The sequence below is a fragment of the Symphalangus syndactylus genome, chromosome 8, assembly GCF_028878055.3.
Source record: "Symphalangus syndactylus isolate Jambi chromosome 8, NHGRI_mSymSyn1-v2.1_pri, whole genome shotgun sequence".
NCBI lineage: Eukaryota > Metazoa > Chordata > Mammalia > Primates > Hylobatidae > Symphalangus > Symphalangus syndactylus.
Genome location: NC_072430.2, coordinates 98065825 through 98090416, shown reverse-complemented (window position 1 = coordinate 98090416; position 24592 = coordinate 98065825). Strand labels below are relative to the sequence as shown.

Sequence of the window (24592 nt, the reverse complement as noted above, 5' to 3'; positions counted from 1 at the left end):
CTGGACAATTTACAAAAGAAAGAGGCTTATTGAACTTACAGTTCCACATGGCTGGGGAGGCCTCACAGTAATGGCAGAAGGTAAGGAGGAGCAAGTCACATCTTGGGTAAATGGCAGCAGGCAAAGAGAGCTTGTGTAGGCAAACTCCCGTTTTCAAAGCCATCAGATCTGGTGAGACTTACTCACTATCACGAGAACAGCATCAGAAAGAACCTCCCCCATGATTCAGTCATCTCCCACCGGGTCCCTCGCACAACATGTGGAAATAATGTAAGCTACAAAATGAGAATTGGGTAGGGACACAGAGCCACACCATGTCACTCCTCAATACTTTCACATCATATAACTTGAATTGTATCAGCTTATACTTGTTTTTGAGCTCTAGTGTGAGTATTTTGGCTAGATCTACATGTACTAAAAAAGAACTGGAGCAGGGTCTACAAAACTATGTGAATACACATAGTTCCGATGACACAAAGATTTCACATTTTAAATTTTTACTTATCAGAACTCGGCACACCGTATATTTGCTATAATGTGCCTCAGCTCATTTTCTTATTGTGCTTCCCCTAATAGAATGTACACCCAGTATTTGCAAAATCTAACTATGCTAGGCTTTAAATTTTAATGTGTAACGCAGCCTCACATATCACATTTTAAAAAATCTATACCCAGCATCTTCTCATTAGCTTGTATAATCAATATCGCATGACCTCAAATGCATATAATATCTGGTTAGCTACCACTGATTATGCTATGGTTGGCCATTTCTTAAGTATGATTCCTGTTATGGTTTGGTTATGGTTTGTCTGTCCCCACCAAATCTCATGTTGAAATTTGATCCCAATTTGGTGATCTTGGGAGAGGGGCCTGGTGGGAGGTGTTGGCTCATGGGAGTGGTTTACTAATAATTGGTTTGGTGCCATTCTTACTGTGGTAAGCAAGTTCTCACTCTGGCAAGAGTGGACTAGTTCTTGTGGGAGTGGATTCGTTCCCTCTTGAGAGTGAGTTATTATAAAGCCAGGAGCTTCTCTTTTCATGAGGTTCTGTGTCGGCTTCCCCTTTGAACTTCTCACTATGTTTTGACCTAAAATGTGGCTCTTTCTCTCACCAGATGCTGAACAGATGCCAGTGCAATGCTTTTGGTACTTCTCAGTCTGCAGAACTGTGAGTTAAATAAATCTATTTTCTTTATCAATTACCCAGCCTCAGGTATTCTGCTGCAACAGTACAAAACAAACTAGCACAATTTATTTACTGATTATTTTTGACAATAACACCGTTGCTGTTCAGAGTTATCTTAAGTAATAGTTTAGAAGGTTTTAAAAACAGAGTCCAAAGTTGCTCCTTTGGTCAGATAATCTTTTATAAAAGTATGTGTAGTGATGCTATCAGCCTAATATTCTTTTCACTACAGCATAAAGCAGACAGTATTTAAGCACAAAGTAGTCCAGTTGGCCAAGGTTTAAAATCTTCCCCATGGTTGCAGTTGTATCTCAATGTTCCACACTCTTGTACCATTTATCTGAAAACTTTCTTGAGATAAACTATGTATGACAAATGAAAAATAACAAATCCAACCAAAATGCTTTCGAATGGTTCCAATTTTATTTTTAATACAAATGCACAACTGAGCCAATTGTCAAGCTGCAGATTTAACAAACTGCCTATGCAAAAAGTATAATGATTGTTAGTAAATGTAAATTTAAAGAGGTCACTAGGACAGTCCTCAATCTATCTGTGGTGAAGGATACATTTTATTTTTCAATTTCTAATATGTTTAAAAATATTCTGTAAAATGCAATAAAATGACTTACAAAAAATAAAAATGTTAAAGAGATCAAATGCAAACCCAGATTATTAACATGAGAATCCATAGACATAAAACAATATTCAGTAAATAGACTCAGAATAAATATAACACAGGAGGAAAGAAACCATTACTAAAAAAGGATAGATTTTTATTGAAGATATGTGTAGATAGTATCATATAGAATCAAATTTATGTCTATAGCTTGTTTTGTACTTATAAAGAAATGAAAGTTATGAGTGAAGTAGTGATTTGCTGTATTTAATCCCTATATATGTAAACATTCAGCTTGTATTTTGCTTCTAAAATATATTTATATAGATTAGACTGGTGATTATGAAATTCTCAAGAGGTAATATTTATCTAGATGGTATTATATTTTCTTTTATTATATTCATAGTAGAGAAACATATGTCACAGAAATAAAATAAGAAGTGAAATAACATGAATTGATGAGAAAAAAGCAATTTTAAACATAACTTGACAATGCTTAGGTTAGTAATTTTTGTGTTATCTAAAATAATGCAAATAATTCTCTAAGTTTTTAAAAATTAATCATAAGTTCTTCTTTAGAAGATGGTTTTAGTGATGTATCCTGTAAATTTGTAATTAAAATTGATTTTTTAATAGAAATTATCCTGGATCCATGAATTTTTTATGCATAATCTTTTGATGGAAAAAAGAGAAATATTATACTCCAAATTTAAAGCAATTGTTAATAATTATATACAGAACAAGCATCACTCACAACTTTATTTATAATTGTTAAATTATTGAACTTGTCATTATGAATTATAGTAACCTTATTCTCTCAAGAATCACTTCTCTTTTGGCCCTCTGAAAATACATTTTACTTCTGTCTTTTATAAAAATATTAAGATTATTTTCAGACAAAATATAAAATAAAATAATCGTTATGGAAGCCCAATTTACATTATTAAATACATGTTACCAAACTGTTTTTTTTTTTGTTTTGCCTACTGATATGATTTGCCCCTGTCATCACCCAAATCTCACCTTGAATTGTAGCTCCCAAAATTCCCATGTGTCATGGGAGGGACCCAGTGGTGGGTAATTGAATCATGGGGATGGGTCTTTCTCCTGCTGTTCCTGTGATAGTGGATAAGCCTTGAGATCTGATGATTTTAGAAAGGGAAATTCCCCTGAACAAGCTCTCTCTTGCTTGCCGCCCTGTAAGATGCTCCTTGCCCTTCTCCCATGATTGTGAGGCCTCCCCAGCCATGTGGAATTTTGAGTCAATAAAACCTCTTTTTTAATAAGTTACCCAGTCTCAGGCATGTCTTTATCAGCAGTGTGAAAATGGACTAATATACCTACTCAATAAGAGTTCTTCATATAATTAAAACATTTTAAATAACTTTTCTGGACTGGACTTTATAATAAGCTTTCATATTAACATGGAATAAAGAGATCATCTCAAATGTAACACATTGGGTTTTGTATGAATAACTGTTTTTGCTTTGCCATTTGCCACATTATATACTTCAACTGATATTTTTTCTTACCAAGAAATTCTCAGTGAAGGAAATAATGTGTTGATTTTTATTTTGGTACATCCTTCTTAATTTGAGTAACAATTATGCTTTCCTATCATTGTACTGCACCATTGTAACATAATTACTGTGGTTTAGATCAAGTTTGTCCAAGCAGGCGGCCTGTGGGCCACCTGCGTCCCAGGATAGCTTTGAATGCGGCCCAACACAAATTCATAAATTTTCTTAAAACATATTAAGATTTTTTCTGAGATTTTTTTTTAACTCATTAGCTATTGTTAATGTTAGTGCATTTTAGGTGTGGCCCAAGACATTTCTTTTTCTTCCACTGTGGCCCAGGGAAGCCAAAAGATTGGACACCCCTGATTTAGATGTTTGTTCTTTCTAAACCTCATTCTGAAATTAAATCCCCAATGTTGGAGGTAAGGCCTAATGGGAGTTACTTAAGTCATAGTGGTGGATCCCTCATGAATAGATTAATTCTATTTGTGGAAAAGCTCCCTTTGCAGAATAAATAACTTCTCATTTTATTAGTTCCCTGGAGATCAGGTTGTTAAAAAGAGGATGGCACCTCCCCTCCGACTCCATACTCTCTTTTCTTCTCTCATCCTGTGATCTCTGCACACAATGGCTCCCCTTCACATTCTGCTATGAGTGGAACCCACCTGCGGCCCTCACCAGATGCTGAATCTTAAACTTTCCAGCCATGAGAATTGTGAGCCAAATCAATCTTTTTCATCATAAATTAACTGGCCTTAGGCATTCCTTTATTATCAAGACAAAATGGAGTAAGACTATTGATACATAGTCTTTCAAATTCCTAAGTATTCTAAACTAGGGAAAAGATAAACCTTTTTTATTGTTACTCTTGCTTTGCTACAGATTTAAGCAAATATGTTGAGGTGTTATTTTGGGTTTTGAAATTATATATTGTTTTATATGTTAAACACTGCTTACATTTGATAGTTTCATTGCTTAATTAGCCAGTGCAACTCTGCAAATAATGCGTTACGGTTTTAGCACTTTAAACTTGATGGCTACAAAATTAAACTCAATACATAAGGGATCACAATTCTGAGTAAATAATTCCATATTTCCTTGGAATTACTTCCATTACACAGATTTGCTATCACTACCTTATATAGAAAAGTATATACAAAGAAGTTTTTTAGAAACATTCAAATACAACTTCTAGACAGAACTACAATGTTTGAGATGAAAACACACTAGACAGAGTAATGACCAATTAAACATTGCAGAATAAAAGATTATTAAACTTGAAGATACAGTAAAACAAAAATCTCAAAAATAAGCATAATGAGAAAAAAGGATTTTTAAAAATGAAAATAGCATCCGTGAGCTGTGCTATTATCTTCAAGTAGCCTAATACTGCAAGTGGTGATTGCAGTCCTTGTATGTGGAGTTGGGGGAGGGATTGTAGAAAAAATATTTGAAGCCACAGTAGTTGAATGCATTCCATGTTTGACAATAGCTATAAACTTAAAGACCTAAGAAGTTCAATAAACTCCAACACAAGAAACATGAAAAAAATACAAAGCACATCATGATTGAATTGCTTAAAAACAAAGATAGAGATAAAATTAAAAGCAGCCATACATTTTCTGTATAGACCAGATGGGATGGACTTGTCTCCTTAGGTTCCTCCCTACTACATTCAACTATAAGCCTTGAAAATAATGCAAGAGATAACCAAAGAGAAATTCTGAAAGGTGATAAGAGGAAGGTGAAGACTAGAGGGGCCAGGAAGAATATTTTGGCAAGTTTTATTTTTTTTTTTAAATCGCACAATTACATTCAGTATAAAGTTGAGATTATTTGATAATTTTTTACTATTCATTAAAACAAAAAGATAGCATCATCATTACAAATAATTCTAATAGCAAAAAAAAAAGAGAAAAAAGATAAAGGAGAAAAAGCATGGCAAGAGCCTTGGGAAATCAATGATCTTTAATCTTTGCATGTTAGATGTAACATATACAAAGGACTTAAATGTTAGAAGAATTACTATCAACTGTTCATGCTAGCATTTGTTTCACTTTATGGGGGGCTAGTCTCACTGATTTTCATTATATGAATCAGTTCTTCACATACCAGCAGCAGATAAGACAGAGAGCACAATCACCTTCTTATTCTCTGTATAGATGGAAACCATACCAGAGTGGAGATAAGCTTATTGTTTGGTTAGCATATGTTTGTGTGCCATGTTTACATAAGAAAAGATGCACTTAGATGAGGACAACAAATATAAATGCATTTTTTGTTGAAAATCATTTTTGGTATGTGATAGATTGCTAACGAGTGTCAATCTACACATGATTATATGACAGATATAAATCCGCAGTAAAAAACATGTCACTTGATTTGACTTACTGCTAAAAAAAAAAAAAAGTGGAAATTGTGACCACTACTACATCATTTTACTAAGGGTACAACTTATTAATGAATAGTTTCCAGAAATGGAGAGTGAGTTCTGGCCTACCTTTATATATAGAAGTCTTCTGTCTTCTAAGGGAAAGATAATAAAATGAAAATGGTAGTACAGAGAATGTCTAAGATTACAAATAGCCTTGTCAAAAACCTCCTGATGACATCATGGTGAGGCTTAATATATTTTTATGTTTTTTTTTTTTTTTTCAAATGCAATGCCTGGCACCACCACCAATGTTCTTGAGAATTTTAATTAATGACTAGGAAAACATATAAATGAAAGTATTGGTAAAGAAGTTAACTAAAAATATATAGTGCTGAATTCAATTACAAAAGTTAAATTGTGAACTCATAATTTATAAATAAATTCAAAAGTGAATTTATTTTATTGAGATACTTCCTGCTATTTATATATAGGAATTCTTTATATACATTCACGTGTACACACACACACACATATGTATGTATACATGTTTTCAGTTTCATACAAATATACATACATATAGCAAATATTATTCCCCCAACTGACTTGATTTAGTTACATTTATCAAAAGTGCACAATTTCTCCACTACTCTACAGTTTCTTCTTTGGTATAAATAATGTGTTAGTTTCTGTACTTTTATGTACAATTTTCTATCTCTTCACAAATACTTTTAGTAATTAAGTAATGCCTTAATTACTATAGTTTTAGTAGGTCAACATATTTTATAATATAAATTCTCCAATCTGGTTTTTTAAATTCAAGATTACCTGGGGGTTTTCTTGATTTTTTTATATGTACATTATAGAATATACTAGGATTGGTAATACACTGATGAGATTTTGAGTTAAATTATGTTGGAAATGCAGATCAATTTTGAGAGAATATTCTAATGAACATCTCTTAGTAATGCAATCCATTCACTTAAGACTTACTATATTCAGTAAAGTTTTATAGATTTTCACATCATTGTCAGATTTATTTCTAAATCTGAAGCTGATTTGTATAGTACCAAAAAGGATATCCTTTAATTTTATTTTATAATTTCTGCTCTAATAAATATTTTAAATTTTTACTTGGATTCAGAATTCTTGCTGAATTCGTTTATTAATTCTAATATTTGATTCTTTGGGCTTTCTATCTACACATCAAGTTTTCTGCAAATAATCTCAGCTATATTTCTTCCTTCTCAAATGATTTTGTCAGTTCTTGTTTTCAAATTGTGTGAAAATTCCAATGTCATATTGAATAAAAATAATAATGTACAACTTCTTTCATGCCATACTTCAAATAGGAGAACATCAATAGTGCATGGTTAATTAAGACGTTTGCTACAGAAATTTTTAGCTATTCTTTATCAGATTAAGGACGCCGTTTTTCATATGATGCTAAAAATTTCAAATTACAGTAGTCCTTTCTTATTAGCAATTTTGCTTTCCATGGTATCAGTTACATGTAATCAACTGAGATCTGAAAAAATTAATGGAAAATTTCTGAAATAAACAATTAGTAAGTTTTAAATTGCAAGCCATTCTGAGTAGTATGATGAAATCTTCGGCAGTCCTGCTCTGTCTGGCTCAGCATGTGAGTCAGCCCTTTGTCTAGTGTATCCATGCTGTAAACACTCCCCACAGGTTAGCCAGTGAGTAGCCAGCTCAGTTACCAGATCAACTGTATTTTTTTAGAGCTTTTGTTCGAGTAACCTTTATTTTACTTAGTAATGACCCCACAGAGCAAGAATAGTGATGCTGACAATTTAGATATGCCAAAGTGCTTCCTAGAGTGGACAAGGTGAAATTTTTGACTTAGTAAAAACATAAATAAATGAATGTATGCTGAGGCTGCTAAGATCTATGGTTAGAATGAATCTTCTATCCATAAAATTGTGAAGAAGAAAAAAGAAATTTTTACATATATAGGATTCAGTTCTATCCGTGGTTTCAGGTATCCACTGGGGATCTTGGAAAGTATCCTCTGTGAATAAATGGGGACTCCTACATATAACTAGGGGCATTAATTTTCAAATTAGGTTAAATAATGTTACCTCTGCTGTACCCAAATCATTTCCAAGGAAATATGCAGGCACAGATCATTTGAAGAGAATGTTTCCAGATATCCAACTTCTATGTCTTCTTTTCCCTAAAGAGACTGCCTAATCTATATTTTTAAATGCATACATAGAGTTCTACATGCATACATAAATACATAAATGCATATATGCATGCCTACCTACACATAAACACATACATACATATATATGTACCTATCTACATATATACATAAAAATATTTCTCACCCATCTAGAATGTAAATAGATGCAAACAAAAAAGACATTTAAATTTTGATGTCTCAAAGAAGCAAAGAACAGACCACTGGGTCGACTAGAAGGTGGAGGGTAGCAGGAGAGAGAGGAGCAGAAAATATAACTATTGGGTGCTGGATTTAATACTTGGGTTATGAAATAACCTGCACAACAAACCCTCTTGACGCTAGTTTACCTATGTAGCAACCTTCACGTGTACACCTGAACCTAAAATAAAAGTTAAAAAAAATGGTGTCCAAGAGGTATCCTTTAATAAAGGCATTTCCCTGCCTAATACGTTTTCTGAATTAAGGTGAAGCTTGACTTTTTGAATGATGTGTCTGTGGTCATGTTTTTATACTCTCAGTTACATCGTAGACTAGTGTGTCCATTCTCACGCTGCTAATAAAGATATAATCGAGACAGTGAATTAATAAAAAAAAAAGAAGTTTAATTGACCCACAGTTCAGCATGGCTGAGGAGGCCTCAGGAAACTTACAATCATGGCAAAAGACACCTCTTTACAGGGCGGCAGGAAAAAGAATGAGTGCCAGCAGGGGAAATGCCAGATGCATACAAAGCCATTAGGTCTCCTGAAAATTCACTCACTATCACAAGAACAGCATGGAGAAAACAGCTCCCATGATTCAGTTACCTCCCACGTAGTCCCTTCTGTGACAGGTGGTGATTATGGGAATTACAATTCAAGATGAGATTTGGGTGAGGACACAGCCAAACCATATCAATTAGGGTAAGAGAAATAGTAATTTTCGTTTAAGAACCGTGCCTCCACTATCTATCAAATATTGCAAAGAATTCATGGCTCCCCAGAAAGAGTCCCAAGAGAGCAAAGCAAATATAGCCTCATTAAATAATACTGAAAGGGACAGGACTTTATTTTATCCAGGTATGAAACTCAGGGCAAGGTTACATGCCTCCTGTATGTATAGTAATTTATCTCTCTAGTTTATTGTCTAATTGTCTGTATTGGTTTGTTGGGTCAGCTTTTACAAAATAAAACAAACTGGTTGGCTTAAAGGAACAAATTTATTATCTCACAGTTTGGGTGGCTGTAAATTCAAAATTATGGTGGCAGCAGAGCCATGTTCTTTCTAAAGACAGAAGATAAAAATACTGTATTGCCTCTTCTTAGCTTTTGGTGGTTGCCACTTCAAATCTCTGCCTCTATCTTTTCATGGCCTTCTTGCCTGTGTTCATGTCTGTGTATCTTCAAATGGCATTCTCCTCTCTTTATGTCTCCTATAATGGCACCAATCACTGGATTAGGGTAGACATTAATCCAGTCTGACCTCATCCTAACTTGATTACACCTGAAAGGACCTCATTTCACAGTAAGGTTACATTCACAGTTACCAGAGGTTAGGACGTGAGGTATCATTTTGGGAAACACAATTTAATCAATCTATGCATCTGTCTATCATGTTTACCAAATTGCTTAATATTATAATTAGAAAGAAATAGGTGTGTGCCTCAGAATCTTTAGAGAAAAAATTACTGTCATATTACTTTATGTTTGCCACAGAAAATATTTTTAAATTGTGCATTTCCTCTAGATCTTGGGAGACACTATTCTTTTTCCAGTAGTTTCAAATTTATTTATAGAATCTATACTTGTCTTTTTAACATTGACAATAAAACTGTATGCATTTATAGTATGCAACTTTATCTTTTGAAATAGGTATACATTGTAGAATAAGTCAAGCTCCTTAACATGTCATATACTTCACATACTTATCAGTTATTTGTGATGAGAGCACTTAAAATTTACTTATGTTCCTTTGACTGATGGCAAATCAATCTAGGCCCTATGTTTCCTTTACCCAGTTTTGGAGAAGTTTCTTAGTCTCTTCTCTATTCTCCAATCCTTTTTTATCTAGTATGGCTTAAATTATGGTCCTTATATTCACATTTAGTTATAGTACAGATATTAATGACTTTCACCAAGTAAATTTCTATGTCTAAAAGTAATTCAGTATATTGAGGAGGAACACAATGAGGCAAGCTCCTTTCAAGTTGTGGTTGTTCTAGAATCAGGGATAATGTGACAACTCTTTGTTCATTAGGTTTAATATATAACACATCTAATCAGGCACAGGTCTATGCTCTTCCAAATTTCAATGCTTACAAAATTCCTTTGCTATGAATTTTTATATTAAATATACCAGGACCTGTTTTCTTATATGGCCTGCCATATTTTCATCTTGACAGCATTTTAAGAAATGTAATAAGAGTTCTTTGGTGTAGGTATGACTCTCACTGGCTTTTGTGCAGAAGGTTTGACACCTAAGTATTTAATCAGTGTTATGCCAGCCTTCCCCACTTAGGGGAGCTAGTGGCAAGAATTGAAGCATTTCTGAACAGAGCTGCCTTTATTTTGGTTTAGAGGATAAACTATACATAAATTAGCTATTCAGAAACACTGATGATGCAATCAGTGGACATTAGTTTAGGTATTTTCCTTTAAAGAAATTAAACAAAAAACATTGTCGATAGTTGTCTACAGAAGGATCACTGTTAAAGCTATGTTTAGATTGTACTGGTTTGCTACAACACAAATGTATCTACAATACTTTGTTCAATCCCATTTATGAAGGATTTAAAGCTGTGTACAAAAAAAGTACTTATAATATTTTAAAACAGAAAATTGAAATAGGAAATCCAGACAAGAAAAAATATAAATATACATAGATACTGAAGACCAAGTACTTGAGAAAACAAGTATGCAGATTAGAAGAGACAACATATTTTGCAGGCCAAATTAAAACAGAATGAACTAATTTTCATAATTAAAGAAAAGTAAACCTATCTATTTTAGAGAAAACATTTTTCTAACATTGATTTCTAAATGAAATATTTCATGTGTCACATTTTTAGAAAGGATACTGGATGATATAATGTACACTCGTCACAAACCCATCTTGGAACAGGTGCAGCAAGGGATTTCATATGGTTATTTTTTGTCATATTCCGAAATAGAAATCAAGCGAGCAGCATTTTAAAATGAAATTCTGTAAAGGATATTCTGCAAGGTGTAATATTACTTTCTGAAAACGTATAATAAATGTAGTAAGTAACCTGCCCATGGCAGGAAATGTTTACATAAAAATTGGTACAAAACAGTTATTTCCTGGCTTACTCCCACTCGCTAGATCAGTGTAACAATCTTCTGTGTTAGCCCTATTTGCTGCACCTCAACTATTGGGGAAGCCACTCATACATTAGCTGATCTAATGTCCAGATTACTAAAGATGGCCCTGAATTAAGCCTGTTGTCTCAGAATAATTATTAATAGTCCCTTTTCATCCTCAAAAGTGTTCAGGTCTGGATTATAAATTTATATTTTCAACTTCGTTATTCATAAGAGGTTATTGTCTTAACTATCACAGTTACCAACTCAAGTAATTTTTCAGCCTTATCAATGTTAGGCACATACAGGTATCTCTTTTGCACTCACTTTTGCTATCCCACCTGATACTTGCTAGCACTTCTAGTATAATGATATAATATAACAATAACAGTGTGTGCTGTGGGGCAGGCAAACTGCTAGGGTTCAAATTTTGTTGTGACCGCTTGTTGACTGCAAGACCTTAAGTTACTTATCCTCTCTGTGACTTGATTTACTCACTTATAAAATGGGGATAAGAATGGTGCCTATTTAATTATAAAGGTGTGAAAGTTCACAAGCGGAAAGGACTAGGGATTTAGTGAGCACACAACCAGTGTGAACATTTTCCTTTGACATTCTTGGTTATACTCAATCTTCTCTTTTTTGAAACATTTTTCAGCTTACATATACCTGATTTTCAGTGTCCTCTCATGTCACATCCTGAGACAGACACCCAAACTTGTTCTTCCTCAATTTAGGAGAAGCTCTCTCAGGAACTAAAGGTATTCAAGTGTAAAAAAATCTAAACTGCAGTGTGCCAGAGAGAAATATTTTATTTTTTGTTTGTGCTGATATTCATAGGAAAGTTACAATTTTAGAGAGAACTTATCATCAAAAGGAACAGCAAAACAAGGCAAAAACACAAGGTGATAGCCTGAGTCAACCTACCCAATAGGGTAAACAGGGAGATTAGAAACCAAAGGCTAAGGATCTGCAGTGGAGTTTAAACGTGACCTACAAAATGTGGAGTCTACAGCCAACAAAAATGTATCCCAATCTTTATAGGCTGCAGAGGCTGATGCCCTTTTTCAATTTTGTGCCTCCTGGTGTTTGTCATAAATCAGACCCCTGATGAAGCCTTGGTGTGAAGGATATTAGTTCCTTTATATGTACAAATATGAGGAAAGTGAAAACTGAAAAATGAATTTTGGAGAAAGATTACACATATATTTGGTCAAAATAAAATTATGTAACAGAAAGTTAAATTTTGTAAAAAAAAAAAGATGACTTGTACAGATGAGTAAAAATGAAACAAAAAGAATCTTGTGAGCCAATATAAGGAAAATAAACATCATTAGCCAGTATAAGGCAAAACACATTGATGAAATTGTACTGCATATGTGCCCTGGCTAAAAATGGTTGAAACGCTGAGACATGGGCCTGTTCTGTCATTATCCAAGGGGTAAATATTGGCAGAGGCAAAGTTAACAACACTAGCTAAAACAAAGTCAGCTATGTAGTGGAAAAAAAAAACAAAATCTATTTTTTTTACATGCAGCATATTGAAATCTTCTGTCCCTCTCGACCAGCTGTAAGAATTCCAAACGTCTTTTCTGCCAACAAGTTTTTCATATCCAAAAAGGCAGGTGATTCTGATGGTGACCTTGCTATTGAAACAAGGTAAATAGCCTGCAGCAGTGACAGGATCCTGACAATGAAGTAAAAAATCTCTCTTGTTGCAACTCTCTAAGCACTTAGCCCAATACATTGTTGCATTTGTCAATTAGACAGAAATAGCTAATTCAGTCTGGCACTGTATGAAATGTTAAAGAAACCGAAAAGAACAAGCATAAAACATAATATATAGTTTACATATTTGTCACCTCCTATTTATAATAGTCCAAGGTGACACAAACACAAGTTATAATAGTAAAATCCCTGATGTCAGATGCAGAACTATCTCAGAGTAATTTTAGCAATAATTTAATAAATAGGTGGGAGCTCTTATTTTAAGTTAGTAAAATTGGCTCATCAACACTAATGATGCCATGCAATTTAAAAGATCCTAAAAATGTTCTGCAATTAGCAATGAATATAATTACAGTAATATTCATAAATTGGCTAGTTATTGAGTAATACTTGTCAAGAAGTATGCTAAGTACAGTCAAGCAGTAACTAAATACAGTATATGGTATAAGTTAAATACTAACAAAAAGCAAGTGAGGTATATAATATTATTATTCTTTTTATAGAGTAGAAAATAGTTTTAGAGAGGCATTGTAATACTGAAATATGCAGAGCTTGTCAGTAAGTGCCTCTATTTGAACTTACACACAAAGAAAATATGAAATTCATTATATTGATATTACAGACCCTGAAAGTAATCAAAACAGAATCTGGCCAAACCCTTTCCTGATACAGTAGCCATATTCTGTATTTAAAAAGACAATTACAATGAAGATTTATGTTCACTTTCTTACAGGTAACTTAGTAGGGGGAAGTAAATCAGTTTTCAATATTTTGAAGACAAAATTATCAAAAATAATATATATATACAGTGGAATTATGTATCATTTTAGCTTTCAACTTATGAAAATTTGTCTATGGGCAGGTTGACTAGAAGTTGCCAGAGAGACAGAAGAAGGGTCTACATAAAGGAAGAGCATAAGTGAAGTAATGAGTGAGAGTAAAAGAAAAACTATTTTTTTTTTTTTTTTTGAGATGGAGTCTCGCTCTGTCACCCAGGCTGGAGTGCAGTGGCACAATCTCGGCTCACTGCAAGCTCCGCCTCCCGGGTTCATGCCATTCTTCTGCCTCAGCCTCCCGAGTAGCTGGGACTACAGGCACCCGCCACTTCACCCGGCTAATTTTTTGTATTTTTAATAGAGACGGAGTTTCACCATGTTAGCCAGGATGGTCTCGATCTCCTGACCTCGTGATCCGCCCGTCTCGGCCTCCCAAAGTGCTGGGATTACAGGCGTGAGCCACCGCGCCCGGCTGAAAAACTATTATTTTCATTAGTAATTGATCTACCAAATAATGTTTGGTTCAAAATAATAAAACAATGTATTCTGTGATTATAGCTTTATAGCTTATGGATAAGTGAAATGAATGACAGGAATAATATAAAGTATAGAAGAAGGAACTGGAAATACATTGTTACCTGTATTATAGGGTACTTGTATTATCCATGAAGTTGTACAATGTTATTTAAAAATAGACTCGGAGTAGTTGTATATTGCAAAGTCTAGGACAAACATTTTTATAAAGCGGCAAAAAGGGCAGGGAGTGGTGGCTCACGCCTGTAATCCCAGCACTTTGGGAGGCCGAGATGGGCAGATCACGAGGTCAAGATATCGAGACTATCCTGGCTAACACAGTGAAACCCTGTCTCTACTAAAAATACAAAAAATTAGCTGGCGTGGTGGCGGGCGCCTGTAGTCCCAACTACTCCGGAGGCTGAGGCAGGAGAATGGCATGAACCCGGGAGGCAGAGCTTGCAGTGAACTGAGATTGTGCCACTGCACTCCAGCCTGGGTGACAGAGCAAGACTCCATCTCAAAAAAAAATAAAATAAAATAAATAAATAAATAAATAAATAAAAATAAAAAGTGGCAAAAAGAAGTATAATTTACATGTTAAGGAAAGAAATTCAATCAAAATGCTCAATTGATAAATGGAAAATGAAATAAAATAGAAATACTAAAAGTTATAAAGATCATTACTGAAGTTAAAAGTATTGTATTTCAACAGTAGATAACAGGAAAAAAAGATGTTTAAGCTAAAATACAGGTTGACAGAAAACATATTTTTTCTGAATCACACAGGGAAAAAAAAAAAATAAAATACAGAAAAATATTCTACCAGACACATGGGAATCAGTGACAAGGCCTGACATATACATTATGGGAGCACCAGAAGAGGCAGTAGAATGAATGTGTCAATGGCAATAGTTGAAGATATACTGAAAAATTGATGGACAAAATGCCAAAGATTCATCACGTTCTATGAACGCCAAGCAGAATAAATAGATAAGTAGAAACGAAATCACATTTAGACAAATGCACAGCAAAACTCCAAAGGAGCAAGGCAAAAGTCTACGTTTTAAAAATCAGCTTGTGAGTAACTTTTCTTTCCAATACTCAAATTTGTATTGAAAAAGCAGTGAATATGTAAATCAATTTGGGAAAATATAACAACTACAATTTTGGGCCTTCCAAACCACAAATATAATAAATTCTACTATTTATATAGGTGTCCTCTACTTTCTTTTCAAAGCAAATATTTTTAGACTGAATAAGATACACTACAAATAATATGAGGCATACAAGAGACATACAAAGATTAAGAGCATGACTATTCGAGAGTAAAAGAAGGGAAAGATATACTAAAAAAGTTAAGCTCAAGGAAAAGCTGACATATATTTAATACATAGAGTTAATATATCGTATCAAACATATTAGATTTTAGGCTATAAAATACGACTAGTGATGAGGATAGATATTCCTAAATGATAAAAGATTAAATTAGGCAAAAAGATATTTCAACTCTCAATGTATATACAGCTCATAATACAGTTTTAAAATACAAAAGCATGTAGTAACACATCAGCAGAAATGGAAGAATAGGGAATTCTAAGGGCCCGTCCCCCAACAGAAACACTAATAAATTTAGCACAATCTGTCAGAATCAACTTTGTCAAGATAACCCATGTTTTAAATGTATTCCAAATTTAAAACGTCTCTTAATTTTATATGTGTATTAAACATAGCATACTGCTTTTGAAAAATGAAGTATAAAGAAAATTCATAAGCAGGCATGGTTACAAAACAGTCAAGTAGTACCAGACAAAAACAAGATCTGCCTTTATAGCTATAAATATAACTAAAAATGCCTTACCCGTATCTATTTCTCTCTCTCTCTTTCTCTCTCTCTCTATGTATCTATCTATCATCTAACATATCTAACTTGAAAGGTAATATTTGGAAAGCATGTCTACCTAAAGCCATATAAATTGGAAGACAAAAGACTCTCTTGTCTGTCCAGGGCAATAATAATAATAATGTATATTTCTTCAGAAAGTATATAAAATTTTAAATAGTTTAAAACAAAAACTGAAGAATATTTATTTAGAAATAGCGAGTGGTGTTCCTGTGTAAGAACAGGCCCCTGGAGCTGCCTATTCTGGTATTTTTGCTGTTGTCAAGTGTGAGCTAAACATTAGTACTCATGGGCATAAAGATGGCAGGGAGTAGGGCACGGAAGGAAAAACTAACTATTGGGTACTATGTTCACTACCTGGGTAACAAGATCATTCATATCCGAACCCCAGGTTCATGCAATGTAACTATGTAACAAACCTGCACCTCTTTCCCTTAGATGTAAAATAAAAGTTGAAAATTTATTAAAAAATTAAACTTTTACAGCAATCCAGCAATTACTGAATCAGAAATAAAAGTAAAATGTTAGAAATAATTTTATCTTGGGGTGACTAAAATATTTTGGAATTCACATAGGTAGTAGCTATACAACATTATTAAAGCTCATAGAAATGTACATTTTAAAAGATTTAATTTTATTTTATGTGAATGTAACATCAATAACAAATAATTCAAAAGCAGATACAGAACTAATATGAGAAATAGACACATCTACAACACACTTAAATAATTTAACACACCCTACTTTTAGGAACTGAATAAAATCACCAAAAAGTGTAAATATGTTGAAATACATGTAATTTGCATCCAGCAACTGCAAGGCACACATTGTTTACAAGTACACAAAGAATATTTACCAAAATGGACTATATCCTGGGCCTTAAGCTTAGTCCAAAAAAATTTAAATTAGTAAAATTATATGCAGAAAATATGTAGAATCATACCAGCAATCCCATTACTGGATATACACCTAAAGGAATACAAATTGTTCTATTATAAAGATACATTCACATTTATGTTCATTGTAGCACTATTCACAATAGCAAAGACATGGAATCAACCTAAATGCCCATCAGTGATAGGCTGGATAAAGAAAATGTGGTACATGCACACCATGGAATATTATACCTCCATAAAAAGGAACGAGATCATGTCCTCTGCAGGGACACGGATGGAGCTGGAGCCCATTATGGTTAGCAAACTAACACAGGAACAGAAAGACAAATACTGCATATTCTTACTTACAAGTGGGAGCTGAATGATGAGAACACGTGGACACATGGGGAAACAACACACACTGGGACCTGTCAGATGGTTGGGGGTGGAAGGAGGAAGGTCATCAGGAAGAATATTTAATGGATGCTGGGCTTAATACCTGGGTAATGGGATGATCTGTGCAGCAAACGAGCATGGTACACGTTTACCTATGCAACAAAACTGCACATCCTATATCCTGCAAGTGTACCCCTGAACTTTAAAGTTGGAAATTAAATAAAAAAAGAAAATCCTCAAATATTTCTCTCTCCAGATATATAATGACAGGCTGATTATCTGTAATCTGAATTTCTATCTGTCTTCAACTCAAGAAACTAAAAAAAAAAAAAAAAATTAAGAAAGCAGAAGAAAAAAACAAAAATAAATGAAGAAAGCAATGAAATTGATAAGAAAAAATACAGTAGAAATCTAAAAAACTAAATCTTGTTTTTTTAAATAATAAAATTGACATATTTAGAAACAGGTTAAGTAAAAGTACTAAGAAGACAAAACATATCAACAAAAAGGAGTAAATGAAAATTATTATAGGGGTTTTGAAAAAATAATAAGTTAAAAAAAGACTATTGTGACCTATGCAGCAGCAATAATGTTGAAAATTCATATTGGTAGCACGAAGGTTTAATTAACTAAAAATATATATTTGTGTATTTAATTAACCAAAGATGTATGTGTGTAGTACATCGCTTGTAATAAATATTTATATGTTTGTTTCTATTTTTGAAGCTATATGGTTTTTCCTATTTACATTGTCATATATTTTCAGATACTTGAACTTTTCAATATTGATTTCTAGAACTCCAGAAATATTTTTCACAGGTTTATATAAAAAAAGCATATAAAATATCTCCTTTAGAGACTTATTATCAAACTTAATCTAGTAGTTAACATAAATATATTTAAATAAAAGTTGTCTTTAACTTAAAGGGCCACCAAAAGCTATCTTTACAAACTAGAAAATTGTATCATTTACATTGAAATGTACAAATAGCTGTTGACATTTAGAATTTTTTGATTTAATACAACTTACATATTTACCACGTTATTATTTTCTATATCAAATAAAGCAATCCTAAATTAAAAATCAAAATTAAAAATTGTCAACAGTGGCTCAAAACCCAGTATAAAATCTAAACACTGCTTAAATTTATGATTGCTTTTTGTTCTATATGAATTTTTTAAATTAAATTTTAAAATAGCTTTATTTACTTCACTAAATACAGTTTATGCAATGTAGATTAACACCCTATTAGCAGCATTTGAAATGAGAAGCCATGATGATTAAACTGTTAACATTATTTAAATATATCCTATGAACAAACACACCCCAATGGTCATAACATGTATTGATGGGATATTAACAACTGTAAAACCCTTAAAAGTGTATAGATAGTATATCTTTCAACAACTAACAGTTGTTTTTAAATTATTTAAAAGGCCAACATGAAATACCACAAAATTATCGTTGAATGTTCCTGACAATCTTTTAGGTTCATTAACATTTGAACCAATTACTCCCACTTTTAATCCATTAGCTTTTGATCCTAGAGCTGAGACCTGCAGGTGATATTCATTAATTTAAAGGCATGAAAGAAACCTTTCTTCTCTTAGATCCAGCCCACTCCCTCCCACTCCACACAACTCCTTTCCCCAAAGCGAGTATCCTTTCCATTAAAGCTAAGTGGATCCTAACTTCCTATGGCTGTACCTATATTTCCCTAAATAACTGGTGATAATAGCAAAGTGATGTGAGGGAGTAGGATATCACTGTAACCTCCTAGTTATCAACTCTATAATATTTAGTTTTTACTACTTATCTATTAAACATTTTTGAAAAGAAACAAGTCAGTCCACAACAATCTTCTGCTATAATCAATCTTGTCAGTGTTCACAGAATGCAATATAATGATCCAAAGGTTATATACTAACAAAGAGTGGGATGAAGTGCTATTATCTATTATATTTTATGATATTCATTGATGTTCGCAAATCTATAACCATTTAAATATACCAATAACATGTGACCAGGATTCTAATCTTTATACGTGGTGATTGGTGTTCTAGTGAGCACAATTAATTTTGCTACTTAAGTTTGTGTAAAACAAATTGTACATAGGATTTCTTTCTGGTCGTGCTTCTAAAAGCATGTATTTAATTCTCGTATAGGTTATATGACAGCAAGTGTTTTCTTGATATTTTATAAACAATACATTTTATTTAAAAATATTGTCTTCATGAAATCTAAGATACATTTCCAAAATTATTTACATATCTTCTGATCACATGCTTTTATTCATTAATTTTAATAGTAATATCTATTCTTTTTATAGTGATGACAACATAAGGTCATTTGAAAAGTTTTGTCACATAAAGTCAGTTGAATAAATAGTTTGATTACTTGCTAGTTACTGTGCTTGTCACTGAAGACAGAAAGACAGCTATAACGTAATGCTTACATATGAGTAGCTGATACTGAGCGCTCAGCATCGTCTGTGTCCCATGAAAAGCAACTCTACTGTTTAAGTAAGGCTGCTTTGTTGTGTGCTCACAAAGATCATCTCTCTTTTCTTCAGAGCAGTTATCTCAGATGACAACTATAAATTAGCATGATTATCTAATAGCTATCAATTTTGGCAGATAAATTCCATGAGTAGAAAAACTCATCCTTGTTCTCCAATATTCCTAGAAGTGCACAAGTTAACTGATGATTTTAAATACTCATTAAATATTTATCAAATGAATGAATAATATACTGAGTACGTACAAAAACTCTAAGAATACATGTGGCTGTAAGTATTCCTGTACACTCAAATCCATCCTTGATAACCCAAGTGTCATCAGCCCAAGGACAACAAAAAGTCAATATAGATATATTTATTATTGTTAGACAAGTCTAAAAAGTAAAATATCAAAATTTAAATAGTAACTCACTTTAAAATTCCATATATTGTAGTAGTTAGCATTTTGTTACTATTTTTAGGAGTTGAAATCTACATAGATTTTGGCTGACAGTTCATCGTTTCACACACTAAAGAAAATAATGAGTTGAAACACAACACGGATTAATCACAAACACCAGGAAGTATGCCAAATATTTTACGTACATTTTTCCAATTTAATCTTTATAAGATTAAATTCTGGGAGGTTCTAGGTGGTAGGTTGTAGAGAAATAAAAGGCTTAATTATTTTTTTCTTCCTTGAACAAATAACTATTTGAAGAAATTGAAGCTATTACTGCTCCATGTTGACCAAACAAGTGTGCTATTTTTTAAAAATATTTTTTTCTTGGATAAACCCAATGGCTTAATATCATGTGGACATTTCTAAACATATGAATTCATATTTTATTACTTCCGGAACAACTCTGTTGAAATTTCATATTTTATGTTCAAATAAATAAATGCTTTTACCAAGCCTGGTACTTTCACAGTACCATTTAAAATATTTCTGAAGGCAGAGTATTTCAGAGGACAATTTATCAGAGAACACACATACACACACACAGACACACACTGTCTTAATATCAATATTGACATGCAGGTTCTATAATAAAATAATTTTAAGTTTTGTTATTTAAGTTGCTATGAAGCATATTGGTTTAAATGTAACTTACTTGAAACATCTTATTTCCATGGTAAACTAAAAAATTGTGTAAGTGATTTAGTAATGATCTTAGCAAGGTTTTACATTAAAAAAGCAATGTAGATGTGGCATGAACTGATTTTTAAAATTTGAAATGTGATGCCAGACAAGAAAATTCTGGGAGCTACTTGCTAAGAAATGTTATTAATTAAAAAAAAATCACAACAAAAACTCAGGAGTAAATATTTCTCAAATAATACACTTAATAATTATAATAGGCATTGTAGGCTGCTGGATCATTAAACAGAAAAATTAATATACATCAGTTATATACATATTTTTGAAAGAATGAAATTATATATAAAATATGTAGTTTTCCAGAGAATCTTTTTCTAAATATAGCAATTGTATATCATGTTTGATTAGCAAAGTTAATCAATATGTGAATCCATTTTTCTATGTTTTATATGTGGATGTGACAGATTACAAATAACCAAAATAAATAAAAAATTTAGTTTATAAAAATGTCAAAAGAAAGGTAAAAAATCAGTGTTACTTTGTGAAAAAGAAGGGAAACGTTAAAATTATATTTTCAAACACATTTCTGGTAAAGATTTGATTTTTTAAAAAAAATTAGGTGCAAATAATTTTCTTTCATTTTTTATGCAGTGAAGATTTCAATTGAGGTAAACAAGCAATGAGATATACCATATGAATTGATTTTCCTCATAAAATGAAAATTACTTCATTAAAACAAAGAGTAAAAGTGACTAATGACCTATTAAAATTAAAATGACCAATTAAAAATATTTAGGTCACTAAATAAATGATTTTTTATTTTGATTTGATTTGATTTTAATTGATTTTATTGTCTTTTTAAATTTTAAATAAATAAAATAAAATAAATCAAATAAAAAGTTTTTATTTTAAATGATTTAATATTGTTATAAACTTTCTGAGGAAGTATTATGAATTCTTATTATTACGGTTCTGAACAGAAAAGAGAACTTTTTGTCTTCCATTTATTTGGCTCTAGGTAGCCATGCTTTCCAATATCACTTTGCTTAGATAATAAATAGATAGATAAGTAAACAGATAAACAATAAGACATTTTAGGTGTATTTATAGCTAAAAACACATGTATTATTTTTGTCTGCAACTAGTTTACTGTTTTGTAATCAGGCATGCTTTTGACTCTCCTTTAAACATTATTTTTCAAAAGCAGTGATGATATGTTTAATACATACACAAAACTAAGAGACACATTTGGAAGAAATTTGAAATATACATGATCTTAATACATAAAATAAAAGTTTTCAAGGTCAATAAATAATAACAACACTTAATTGAAATAATAGGCAACAAAAATGCATAGGCAATTCACAGAAGAAAGTAACCAATAAAAATAAAACAATAAGGCCAGGCATGGTGGCTCAGGCCTGTAATCCCAGCACTTTGGGAAGCTTAGGTGGGCTGATCACCTGAGGTCAGGAGTTCAAGACCAGCCTGGCCAACATGGTGAAACCCTGACTCTACTAAAAATACAAAATAATAGCTGGGCCTGGTGGCGGGCGCCTATAATCCTAGCTACTCAGGAGGCTGAGGCAGGAGAATCTCTTGAACCTGGGAGGCGGAGGTTGCAGTGAGCTGAGATCATGCCATTGCACTCCAGCCTGGGGAACAAGAGAGAAATTCCATCTCAAAATAAATAAATAAGTAAAATAAAACAAGAAACATGTTTAATTTTAATATTAGGAAAGAAATGTATTTTGTCTCCAAATTGACTAAGATTAAGTGCCTTATTTTGTATTGTTTATGTGACCTTCTCAATCGTAAATATCAGAATACACTGTAGAATTTTATATAAAAATAAATATATAGATTATTCAGCCTTGAAATTCTACTTTTTGGGAAATTCAATATATATAGCTAATTCATAATGCACTAATTCCTGAGAAATTTACAAACATCACTGTCATTGATTATATTAAATTCATCATTAGCCAAATTAAAATGTAAGTGACCTAATGTAACTAGCTGTGTAAAATTTTTAATAGACATATAATTTAATATTATGTAAATGGTAAAATTATAACATTGAATAGTATTAAATGGAAACATGCCAATCCAAAAAATGCTTTATAGGAGTATATACCATGCTATGCAGATATTCTGAATAAAATATGCCTTATAGAGGTATTTAAAAATTATTCAATTGTTGACTCCAACTGAGGTTATCATAGTTGGTTGAATTATACATCATTTACATTTTTCTTATAGTTATTCTGTGCTTCATAAATATTTTATTATGAACATTCATTACTTTCATAGTGAAGAAAATATGGTGTTTTAAAATAAATAATAAAATACAACCTGAGAAGCAGATCTGTGGCAGATCTCTTATTTCATTAATATATCATCATAGGATAAGCAGATCTCTTATTTCATTAATATATCATCATAGCTTCATGTATAGGTTAGCTATTTTATGTCTTGTACAATTAGGTGATTTAGAAAAAATATGTTTTAATGGGAGAAATAGCTTGTGGAGACATAAACTATTAAAAGGGAAATACATGTCATATGCTTTCTATTGTGCCTAGAACTCAAACTTTCAACATATCAGAGTGTAGTATGACTCTTGGATTAACATTTCAAAATTGAACCAATAATTACCAGTGGTTTAATTTTTATGAGACACAAAATATAATATTCCTTTATTCTTTTAAATTTGAGTGCATTTAATAGCCTTCAAACAATCATTTGCCATTTAACAATTGTGAGATATACCTAAATTCATTACAAATTCCATGAAGGGTAAGAGTCTAATACTCTTTTTAGACAAGTCTCAAGAAAAGTTTCAAGGCACTGAAAATAAATTCATTATTACCTTTATAAAAATAGAAAATAAATAATTTGATATTTTTAGTAGACTTAGAAGACACCACATTTGAATGAGCTTTCAAATTAACCTGTGTAGTATAATATTTACTTTGAGATTAAATCAGATTTTTTTTCTTTTGACAGGGAGTTGAAAACAAGGCTACAGTCAACAAGTCATGATACCACGATAAACATTTTAAATGAGGAAAATTTAAGAAAATCCCAGTGTATTCACCTATGAAGTGTAAAGTCATGGGCAACATGAGAACAATGCAACTATGGCACACATTTAGACACTGTTACATGACTAACAACAACAAAAAAGTTTTACAGAGCCTGAAATTATATTCAGCATAATTTTTGTACTTATATACACTACTACTGTATACATTAAAAATTAATGTCATTAATTTCCTCTAAAAAGTGATTATTCTTAATTGGGCCAATTTGTTTGCCAGGAAAACATTCCTGTACATTTTGTTGATTCAAATCAATAAAAATCCTGGAATAGTGTGAGCTAATTACACTTTAAAATGTGAATATAATATTTGTATCATAACAGGAGCTCCATAAATGGTTGTTGCCTCTGACCTCCCTTTTCCCACCCAACACACACACAGTTACATTTCATACTTGTGTCATACACAAATTATTTGTATTTTGTTGTGGTTTGATGTAATGTTCTCTTTCATTCTTAGGCAGGTGAGCTCTGGAGTCCACTGCTGAAGACAAA

At 32.2% G+C, this 24592-nt stretch overlaps 1 long non-coding RNA gene across 1 annotated transcript; it reads left to right on the top strand.

Annotated features, from left to right (window-relative positions):
- Positions 1–24296, top strand: LOC129487340 (uncharacterized). The gene is made up of 3 exons (XR_008659290.2): positions 1–80; positions 1115–1167; positions 24004–24296. It is a non-coding gene; the product is annotated as an uncharacterized lncRNA (long non-coding RNA).
- Positions 24297–24592: the final 296 nt, after the last annotated feature.